Below are 12322 nucleotides of genomic sequence, written 5' to 3'. Positions count from 1 at the left end.
TTTGGTGAATGTAAAGATTCAGTTCTGCAAGAGCAATTAGTACATGAGAATCTTTTGGAGTTATTCTTGGAATCCATTCCTAGCTTCTCAATATCTCCCCCATGAAAAGTCTCATCCATTATACACAGCCTCTTACCTAAGCTACTTCCATTGCCCCTCCCAACCTATCTCCCTACCCCCATCTTGACCTGTAAGGGTCACACTTTTTAACAAGCTACAAAGTCATCTGAAAGGATAAAACAGATCATATTTTCCCATTCTTTAAAGTTATATTTTGCTTTTTCTTCTCAGCTTTTTATCATGACCTACACAGGAATTCTTGGTCAGGGCACAGCCCTTTTCTTTGATGATGGCTTCTGATACTTTTCCTCCAAGCCATGACAAGGGCCTTTTAATACCCTAAAACACCCAAGCTTGATGATAGCACTGTGCCTTTGCACTTGTTGGTTCTTCACTTGCAAAGCTGTTTTCCTTCTCATCAGTTAGCTCTTAAATCTTGGATCTCAGAGGCATTCTCTTACTACCTCTGATAAAATACTTGCTCCCTCCATATCCACTACTTTCCTAGTGCCTTTTAGAAACATTTTATGGCGCATATTAATTCATACAAATTACACAGTCCATTAATTTGTTTACACACATATCGTCTTATCCCTGAAAGGTAAGCTTCATGGCAGAAGTGCTATGGTAGACATTATAGCCCCTTCCCCAAGATGTTGATATTGTAAGCCTTGGAAACTGAATATATAACCTTACCTGGTGAAAGGAGCTTTGGAGGTGTGCCTGAGCTAATGGCATTGATGTGGAATGAGACTTCTGAATGACATGATGGGTCCACTATATCATCAGGAGTCTTACAAGAGGGAGGCAAGAAGGGGTAATAGGAGAACTGAGGATGGAACCAGAGGTTGGGGTGAAGTCCTTGAAACAAGGGGACAGAATGGGTAGGGCACAGGATGTGGTGACCTCCGAAACTGGGAAAGGCAAAGGAAGTGATTTTCCCTTAGAGCTTCCAGGGGGAATCACCTTAAAAATATTTTGAATTTAGTTCAGTGAAACTAGTTTTAGGCATCTGAAATCCAGAATTGTAAAAAAAAATTGTGGTGTTTTCAGTCGCTGTGTGTGTGGTAATTTGTTAGGACAACAGCAGGAAATTAAGAAAGGTGGGTTGTTTTGTCCATATCTGCCTGATATATATATATATATATATATATATATATATATAGTCAATATGTTTGTTGTTTCTGTAACAAAAACAGTGTATACTATGTGCCAACATTTGCTTGTGGGAAGACGTGGCTTCCAAAGTGATTTAAGCTATATGTGAGTATTCAATTGTAAGACCCACTTATTTTAAAAGCCATTAATTTCCTCATTATTCATTTTGCTTATTACCCTGACAGGCAACAAAATATATGCTGATTATCCCATTCAAAAGACATTGAAAATATGATTGTACCAATGTCTGTGGTCACTGAAGGGTGACTATGAAGCCTATTTGTTTCCCTAGAAATGACATTCAGAAAATCATGTTCAGGAAGCATATATGTGACTGTATGATCACAAACTTCTACACTGAATATGTTGATTTTCAGGGAATATTTTTACTGGAGAATATAGCTTTGGTTTTTGGAAATTGCAACCAACCCTGATATGAATGAATTTGTTCTTTTGGAAAATACATAATGTTTGTTCATGGTTCAGTTTTAAGATTACTTTATTGACATAATGTTTCTGTGGGCTGAGCTCTAATGTACTGGGTTGTGAGAGAATGCAAAACAGATAATGAAAAGAAATAAATGAACTCTTAAGTCGAGTTTCCCTTAATATCTAATACAATTGACTCATAATGACATTTATCCTAGTAAACTAACTGAAGATTAATCGCCTTCAACATGGTGATCTCTCTAAATATGTTACAATTTCAACATGTCTCTTCCTGGGCTATATCTTTAACTAAAGAATGACAGACTTTAAATGGGTTAAAAATTGTGCTTGACTGAAGAGCCAAATGCCCTCCTCATTTGGCAGAATTATGTTCTAGAATTATAACTCCTGGAAGAATTGTTTTTTAATTGGTCATCCATCAGTATTCCGAGAGTACCTGGAATGATTCAAAAGCACTCCAGATTATTAATACAAGAATGTACTGGTGTGATCACTGATCTTTATATATGAAGACTATGTTAAGTATTAAAAAACTTCATATGTGTAAGAATTTTGTTCAGTGAGTGACTTTCTGATTTAGTGTAGCATGTGGCATCTTAACAAACCAGGCACCTGTTGTAATATGTTCTGCTTCCCCACAAGTGTCAAATAGATCCCTTAAAAATTATTTAAATATGTATTTTGGATTCTGGGAAGCTCATAAATGGTCTAAAATCATCCAACGCTATATATATTACGTATATGTGTGTATGTGTGTGTTTATTGTGCATGTATGTGGTGGGCGTGTGATTATACATAGTTGTTCAACAGCTGAATTAAAAATGCATTAATATAGTGTAGGCAACATTCAGGGGAGTTAAAATTTTTTTAAGATCTCCTCATGAGGGACCATGAATTCCTGAGGTAGATATATCTTAAGAGTATCATGGTCATGAAATAAACTAAGTACCGAACACTTACAGTGTTAGTCAATGCCAATATGTACATATGTTAGCTGGATTACCTAATTTCATCCTCACAAAAAACTATATGGAATGTGTCTGATTATAATGCTCTCCCTGTATCTATGGAAGCAGAGGCACCGAATGGTTAAGTCAGTTGAGGAAACCTGCACAGTTGAGTGTATGACAGAGCCAACTCTTCTCAGGCAGTTTGAGCCTGAAGACCATGTTCTTCACTGCGGGTAACTATGGAGGAGGATTCTGAGACTTATACGCTCTTGTCTTGCGGTAGAGTTCTCTTTCATTTTCTTGATTCTGTACCAATTCTGCCATTTATTCTCTGTTAATAGTAATTGCAGAGAATTGTCTAACTTTCTGCCTTTCTTTTTGCAGTGTATTATGGATTTTGTTTTGAGAGGCAGACAAAAAAGGAGAGAGACACACAGGCAGAAGGAGCTCTGATCTGCTAGTTTACTCCCCAGATGCCCACAGTCGCCAGGGATGAGCTGGCCTGAATCGAGGAGCTGAGAACGCAGTCAGGGTCTTCCATGTGAGTGGCAGGGACCCGAGTACTGGAGCCATCACCTAGTGCTTCCTAGGATGTGCATTAGCAAGGAAGTTGGGGTCAGGAGTGAAGTGAGGACTTACACCAGGCTCTATGATGTGAAATACAGGTGTTCTACAGTTTTGGTGCTAGCTCAAATGCACACAACTGTTTCTGAAGTTTTCTAACATTCTGTATGAATAATTCATCTATTTGTATAATTCTGGAACTTAAGGATGGTTTCCCCATCCCCATTATGTGCCTGTTCTATGAAATAGCTGCTGCTGTGACCAAAGTGTTTCTTCTTTTTCTGTCTTCGTGAACAGCACTTGTAGAGTCAAAGATCATTTGTATTTGTTCAAGAAAGGGTATAACTTTGCAAGCAGACTCTAACCTGAACCTTTTCCCAGCCCCTTGCCATGTGTAGACACCAATAACTTTATTATGTTCCGTGTTGCCTTATCAAATATTTCTTCTATATTATGTTAAGTTATCAACACTAAAAAAGGTCACTCTGTTGGAAACAAAAGTAATATATAAGTATTACCCAGCCCAAACTCTTGGCTACCTCGTATTCAGGTCAGAGCTTGTGACAGACATTATCAGTCTTCTACCCACCGTGCATTTCCCTCTCTCATCTGCTTATTCTTAGAGGTAACCTTCTGTGATGGAGAAATCAAAGGCCAAGTATTTGTTTTTCTAGCTTCATTTGCACTTGGAAATGATCATGTAGCCTAATTCTAGTCAGTGGGACATAGGAAAAGTCTGCTGGAATATTTGTGTGAAAAATTAATCTGGACAATTTGAAGCGGGATTGGGGGAGGCAAGATGATCTCATCATGCCTTTTCCCACTACCTCTGACTTCTGTTCTGCTTGTAAATGTTGTACTATGAAGACTTGGTGTTTGAATTACTGCAGCCATTTGGTGACTATGAGGAAAGACAGGCAATAATAAGTTGAGGAAAGCAGAGTCAAAACAAAAAGTCTGAGGTTCTGTGAGACTTGCAAGCCACCAAAACAACCACCTAACTACACATTTTCTTATTTACAAATAATAGAACATGTTTTCAGCCAATTCCAGTTTCACATTTCAAATTTGGAAACTAAAAACAATTGGAGAAAAAGAACAAAATTATTTGAGAAGAACACAAAATAGTGTGTACTCAGTGGCAGAGCAGTTCTGATAATAAATGCAGCGAATGAGGAAAGAAGTGACATATGGATGAAATACAAGCTTCATGGAGCACATCTGATTTCACCTGATCCCAAGTTCCTTTTGATATTCCAGTTAAAGTGCTTACCACTTTAGAACATTCTTAGGAGAAAAAAAAATCCCTTTCCTTTCTTTATTTGCATCATTATATACATTGACTAACATACTGGCAGGGGAAAATCTTAAACAGTGTAAGAAAACTGGTCTTAGGATGATCACTTTCACCTTTGCTATTCAATACGGTCCTGACAGTTCCAGCCAGAGCAATTGTACAAGAAAAAGAAATCAAAGTGATACAAATTAGAAAAGAAGAAGTCAAATTACCCCTGTTTTCAGAGGACATGATTCTCTATATAGGGGAACTAAAAGACTCCACTAAGAGACTGTTGGAAATTATAAGAGAGTTTAGTAAAGTTGCAGGATATAAAATCAGCATGCACAATCAAGAACCTTTGTTTGCACAGAAAATGCAATGGCTGAGAAAGAACTTCTAAAGTCAGTTCCATTGACAATAGCTACAAAAAAATTAAATGCCTTGGAATAAACTTAACCAAGGAGGTGAAGGATCTCTATGATGAAAATTACAAAATATTAAAGAAAGAAACAGAAGAACACACAAAAAAAGTAAAGATCTTCCATGTTCATGGATTGGAAGCATTAATATAATCAAAAATGTCTATACTTCCAAAATTTACAGATTCAATAAGATCCTAATCAAAATACCATTGACATTCTTCTCAGATCTAGAAAAGACAATGTTGAAATTAATATGGAAACATAAGAGAACCCGATTAGCTAGAACATTCTTAAACAACACTAACAAAGCCAGAGGCATCACAATACCAGATTTCAAGACATATTACTGGTCAATAATAATCATAACTGGTTGGTAATGGTGCCAAATTAGACTTGTAGACCAATGGAACAGAGTAGAAACTCTAGAAATCAATCCACACATGTACAATCAACTGATTTTTGACAAAGGAGCTAAAATCAATCCCTGGAGAAAGGACAGTCTCTTCAAAAAATTGTGCAGGGAAAATTGAATCTTCACATGCAGAGGAATGAAACAAGACCCCTACCTTACACCTTATACAAAAATCAAGTGAAATTGGGTCAAGGATCTAAATCTACAACCCGATATCATTAAATTACTAGAGAACATTGAGGAGACTCTGCAAGACATTGGTATAAGCAAAGACTTCTTGTAAAAGACCTCCGAAACACAGAGAATCAAAGCCAAAATTGACAAATGGGATTATATCAAGATAAGAAGCTTTTGAACTGCAAAGGAAACACCCAGCAAAAGTGAAGAGACAACCAACAGAATGGGAGGAAATATTTTCAAACCATGCAACTAATAAAGGATTAATATCCAGAATCTATAAAGAGTTCAAGAAACTCAAAAACAACAACAAAAAGAATCCAATTAATAAGTGGGCAAAAGACTTGAATAGGCATTTTTCAAAAGAAATTCAAATGACCAGCAGACACTTGAAAAAATGCTCAGGATCACTAGCCAACAAGGATAGCAAATCAAAACCACATGTAGTGTTGCTTCACCCCAATTAGAATGATTCTTATACAGAAGTCAAAAAACAATAAATGCTGGTGAGGATGTGGGGAAAAAGGTACCCTAATCCACTGTTGGTGGGTATGTAAACTACTACAGCCATTGTGGAAGACAGTATGGAGATACCTCAGTAATCTGAATATGAATCTACCATATGACCCAGCCATCCCACTCCTGGAAATTTACTCAAATGAAATGAAATAAGCATATGAAAGAGTTATCTGTTTATTTACCCAGTGTATTGCACCTCAGTTCACAATAGCTAAGATATGGATTCAACCCAGATATCCATCAGCTGATGACTGGATAAAGAAATTGCATATATATAGTATGGAATGCTACTCAGTCATAAAGAAAGAATGAAATCTTACATTTGCAACACAATGGATGCAACTGGAAGCCATTATACTCGGTGAAATAGTCCAGTCCCAAAAAAGACAAACACTGTGTGTTCCTCCTGATCTGTAGAAATTAAGAGAGTACCAAAAAATGTAATGTATATGAGTGAAATTGACAATTTGAGATTTGATGATTTTTTTCAACTCTTGCTCTACTGTTGAGGGAATGGTGTTTCTTCTTACTATTTGTTCAACTCTTAGCATAGGGTTAATCTTATGAATATAAAATAAACTGAAAGTTGATCATTGTAATATTTAAGAGAAAGAATAACAAAGGAAGGAGGAGGAAGTGTGGACCTGTGGGCAGGAGGGAGGGTAGGGTGGAATGTACCACTATGCTCCTACATCTGTATATATGAAATACGTGAAATTTGGTCACTTTGAAAAAATTTTAAAAAATGAAAATTAATCTTTGCCAGCGACCTATGTTGTACTGACAGTTAGGAACTTTAAAAAATCTTTGACAATTAGATCAATATTTAAATGATATGAGAGTCTTTGTTACCATTTCAAAATTGAAAGAACATTAACTTCCTAAAAAATTCATACGTAATGTTTTTGACAAAAGTAATTGTGTTTGAAATGTCACATTATCATATTATAGTTACAGTCACACTACAGTGCAAAAGGAGCAATCCAATGTTTCCCCACCATTTCCTTATGTGTAAAACAATCATCATCATGTCTTCTCAGCTGGAAATTTTAGGATGATTTTTGGTTTTTCCTTGAGCACTCCAAATTTTTTATCAAAATATTAACATATTCCACTTTCATTCATAGTTCATGTACTGGTATTCCCAAAATGACCATACAATCAACTTCTACTTAGTTTCCACTCCGATTTGCTTCAATTGTGCACCAAGTTCTTAAGGGAAAATCAAGGTTATTACTATAAACATACATAGATATAGTTGTACATATGTATTTAAACATAGTGCTAGATATTGTGATCAGGATATACAAAATATATAACAGCAAGTTAGGCATATCTGAGAGCATTTCAAAAAATTCATGGATAAATTCTGATCAAAAAATTTTGAAATCCCTGCCTAGTTTATCATAATATGCATTTTCCATGAACTTTCTGAAGACAGCTTATATATACAGATATTTATTTGATTATATGTATATGTACATAAATTTGCATATGTATGTGTGTGTGTGAGAGAGAGGAGGGAGATAATTCAGCTTAAAAAAAGAAAATGTTTTTGATAGATTTTGGATACCAGTGATTCAGATAAGCATATTCTTAACATCTTTGTACACATGCATTCATATATGGATGCATGTGTACCCAGTTGTTTTAATAAAAGCATAATTGCTCATATCTTTTAAATAAATATTCTCAAAGACATAGATTTTTTTTAACATGAAGTTAATTTAAACAACATGAGGGGCAAGCCTTCACTGTTTTGCTAAGAAGTTTGAAGGCCTCGGGTGGTGCAGTGCACTGTGATATAATGAATTTTGAAAGAAGTCATGTTTTAATTAGTCACCTTTTGTCATCTCCTTTCAGTTTTAGGTTTGCACAGATGGCCATGCTGTGTTTGGGGAATTGACAGAAATGCACAATTTTGCATTATAAAACACAAAAGTCTATACCCAAATTGCTATTCTCTAAAAATGTATTTTATTTTCATGCATCATTAAATTGTATAATAATTTAATGATTTCTCAGTAAAGTGACAACTTCACCCAAGATTTGATGCACAGCCCTGCGCAATCCATTAACATAAATTGACTTCAATAAACCTAAGCAATAGAGATCTCTCAGGGCTTACAGAGGTAAAACTTTCTATTTTCTGTAACAACTGTATCTGATAATGAGGCACAATCTGATTTGATCCTATGTAGGTATTCCAGGCTCCATTTGCATTTACTGGTGTGTTCCGTGGAAAACATTCCTTATGTGTTTAAGGAGTTTTCTTTTCTGAGACTGCTATTGAATTTTGCTTCACTGGTTGAGTTTTCTGGTTCACTTCTGGGATATTGCTATTGACTGTGTGCAAAATTATCTCCTTGGGCCAGAAAATTCATCTGAACATAGCAACGCTTGACTTCATCCCCAGAGAGAGTCCATAATGTCTGCTGAAAAGAGAAGTGAATTAAAACAAAATGTTTTTATATATTACACTCACATACTGTGTGTGTGTGGAGGGTATGGGTGGCTTAGCGTGTGCTACATGTATTGGACATGTTTTAATTGAAAAGTCCAGTAATTCAAATGAGTGTTAGGATAAAGGCAGAAATTGCAAACACCTGAAAAGTTGTCATATTGAATATTCAGCTACAATGATTTAAGCCTAAGTTTATTGTACAATGCTGATTTGTATAATTTTTCAAGTTTGGTGTGAATAAAATACAATAATGATATTTTTAACCAGCCCCTAATTTCACAGAATTTGAAAACTTATGCAGCATAACATTAATATCAACAGCTATAGATATACTGTACATATTGCATATGACAACATAAATGATGCCTTAGTATCCACTCTGTGGATTAAAATAAAATTACAGTGTGTTTGAAGTCTGTTTTGTTCTGATTGATTGCAAAATCCTGTCCTTACTCCCTGTCTAGGTAACTATTCTGAATTTTTAGAAATCATTTAGTAATACATTACCTTTCTTTTGTTTATTGGTTTATACTATATGAACATATACATAAACAATGTTTAATGCAGTTTTACCTGCTCATTTTTTGATCTTTATGTAAATGCAAGATTCCACATGCATTATTTTGTCTCTTGTTTTTTCACTCAATATTTGAAGAGTCATCTTCATGTCATCTTAGCTCTTTCATTCTACTGCTCTGTTCAAATTTATAATTTACCATGATTCATTAAGCCTTATTCTAGTCATACAATGGTTTTTTCCCATGGCTTGCTTCGTTAATAATGTCATTATAATCTTTGTTGTCCTTGTTATCCTTTTTACCATTGTACAAGTTTCTATAGTGTAGAATATACCTAATATACCTAATAGCAGAATCACAGGATTGTAGGATATATATATATATCTTTACAGTTTTTTTAGGTAATGATGGATTGTTTTACACAATGATCATACAACTTTACATGCCCACCAGCAAAGTATGGTGATGTCTGTGAATTCACCAACACTTGGGTTTAACCAATTTTTTAATTTTTGGCAATTTGGTGAATGTGAGATGGCAATCCTTAGTGAATTTAATTTATATTTTCCTGATTATCAATGAAGTTTAATAACTTTGCATAAGTATGGTGATAATTTTTTCAGTGAGATGGTCATTCAAATCTTACACCAAATTTTCCATTGGGCAAAACAGTCATTCTTATTTATAATTTTAAAATTAATAGATTTTATATTACATTATTAAATATACTTTCTGTAAATTTTGTTTAGTGGTCATAAAGAATGTCTTTAAACTTTATTTTGTTACCTGAAAACCTTTTATTTAAGGTATACAAACTTCATGTATTTCATAAGAACAACTTTAGGAACATAGTGATTCTTCCCACCCTAGCCACTATCCCAACTGCACTCCCACCCTCCTTCTTCTCCTATTCCCATTCTTAAGATCTGTTTTCAATGAACTTTATATGCATAAAATTAACTCTATACTAAGTAGAGTGTTCAACAAATAGTATAACACAAAAAACTGTTCAACAGTTGAAACAAGGGCTATTTAAAGTCATTGAATCTCAAAGTGTCAATTTCACTTCTATAGATTACCTTTTAGGTACTCTATTAGTTACTACAGATCAGGGAGAACATATATTTGGCGGTTTGGGACAGGCTTCTTTCACTAAGTATAATGTTTTCCAGGTGCATCCATTTTGTTGCAAATGACAGGATTTCATTTTTTTTACTGCTGTGAAAATTTTTATAATGAAATTTTTGGATAATTTTTAAATACTTATTTATATGATCATATATATTTTCTACTTGAACTAGCCTTTTATTTTTTTCTTATTTGAAAGCCAGAACAACAGGAAGGAAGACATAGAGAGAGAGAGAGGGAGTGAGAGAAACATTGTTAGAGATCCCATCAGCTGGTTTGCTCCCCAAATTTCCACAGTGGCCAGAACTGGGCCAGGAGTTGAGAACTGAATTTCGGGTTCCCATATAGATGGCAGGAACTCAATTACTTGAGTTATCATTGTGTCTCACAGGGTCTGTATCAGCAGGAAACTGGAGTTAGGTTCTTGAACTAGGACTTGAACTCAAACACTCCAGTATTAAACTTCGGCATCTTACTCAGCATATTAACTACCACGCTAAAACCTGCACCTTGAACCATTCTTAACACTATTGCAACAAAGCCAACATATTAAGATTTTTATCATTTTTAACTACCCTGCTGAATTTGATTTGCTCATCCGTTGTTTTTTTTTCACTCAGATTTATAGGTGAAGTTATCCTGTTATGTATTTATTTATATGAAGAAATAGATTTCATTTATTTCATATATTCAATTTTAAGAGCATAGTGATACTTCCCATCCTCATTCCCTCACTCACTCACTTCCTCCTCCTTCCTTTCTTGTTTTTCTTTAAATTTTTGCTATGACATACATTCAGTTTACTTTATATTCACAAGATTAATCCTCCATTCAACAAGCAGTAAGTAGAAAGACCACTGATCCTCAGGAGTATAGACAAGGGCTGTAAATAATAATCAGATCTTATTTGATGTCAGTTTCACTCATATGCATTATATTTTTTCCCACAAATCAGAGAAAGCATAATGATATTTGTCTTTTTGGGAACTGGCTTATTTCACTAAGCATAATGGCCTCCAATTGTGTTCATTTTGTTGCAAAAGACAGGATTTCATTCTTTTTATGGCTGAGTAGTATTTCATTGTATACATAAACCACAATTTATTTATCCAGTCATCAGTTGATAGATATCTTGGTTGATTGCATATCTTAGTTATTGTGAATTGAGCTGCTATAATCATGGTGGGTACAGATAACTTTCTTTTTAAATTTTTAAATTTTTTTTCGATAACTTTCATATGCTGATTTCATTTCACTTGGGTAAATGCTCAAGACTAGTTCCTGTGGTAGATCTATTTTCAGATTTCTGAAGAATCTCCATACTGTCCTCCATAATGGGCATACTATTTTACATTCCCAGCAACAGTGTGATAGGTTACCTTCATTTTCTCCACATCCTTACCAGAATTGGTTAATTTTTGATTTGAGTATGATAGCTTTCTACCTGGGGTAGATAGAACCTCATTGTTTTAATTTTAATTTCCCTGATGACTAATGATCCTGAGCATCTTTTTATGTGTCTATTGACCATCAAGAAACTCAACAACAACAAAACAAATAATCCTGTTAAGAAATGGGTTAAAAATATGAACAGGCATTCATCCTGTAATTTGGCTGCTGTTTACTATCCTTATCTCATAAAATTACTTAGAATTTTTTTACTGTGAGATTTTATATAATTTATTTTGAACCACTGTTGATAAATGAAAAGCACATACATGAAAGTACAGATGTGAATATGAACCATGGACAATGAGGCACTACTGTAATCAGTATTTGGCTAGTATATAACTTCACATTGTTTTAGTTTCAAATGTGTTTTATGTTTGAGACTCTGGTATTCAGTTTTCTAATCTCATCTGATAGTCTTTGCCTTTTAATTCTGCACTTGATACTACACTTGATCTTAGCCAAAAGGCCGAGAAGCAATGCCTTTTAATTCTGAACCTTAATCCATTTATACTGATTGCAAGTATTGGTATAATTAATTCATTTTTGAGCTCTTTTTGATTGATGCATAATATTTTACATATTTAAAGAGTACAGTATAATAGTTTGATAAATGTATGAGATATGTAATGATCAAACCACAATAATTAACACTTTTAGTTACAAAATTTCAGTTTTATGTTTAGTAATTTTAAAATATATCATAAATGATTGTATTCTAAATTTAACTTATTGTGCTATGTTGCACCAAAACTAAGTCCTCCTATTTAGT

The 12322-nt window shown here is 34.4% G+C and overlaps 1 protein-coding gene and 1 pseudogene across 5 annotated transcripts in view; one reads left to right on the top strand and one right to left on the bottom strand.

The window, feature by feature from the left end:
* The window catches only part of ZNF385D (zinc finger protein 385D), a 1067118-nt gene that overhangs the window by 617234 nt on the left and 437562 nt on the right, over positions 1-12322 (top strand). The window lies entirely within an intron of this gene.
* Positions 11962-12031, bottom strand: LOC138849540 (U2 spliceosomal RNA; annotated as a pseudogene).

The sequence above is a fragment of the Oryctolagus cuniculus genome, chromosome 4, assembly GCF_964237555.1.
Source record: "Oryctolagus cuniculus chromosome 4, mOryCun1.1, whole genome shotgun sequence".
Taxonomy (NCBI): domain Eukaryota; kingdom Metazoa; phylum Chordata; class Mammalia; order Lagomorpha; family Leporidae; genus Oryctolagus; species Oryctolagus cuniculus.
The sequence above is the reverse complement of the archived record's forward strand: the minus strand, read 5'-3'. Positions and strand labels throughout refer to the sequence as shown.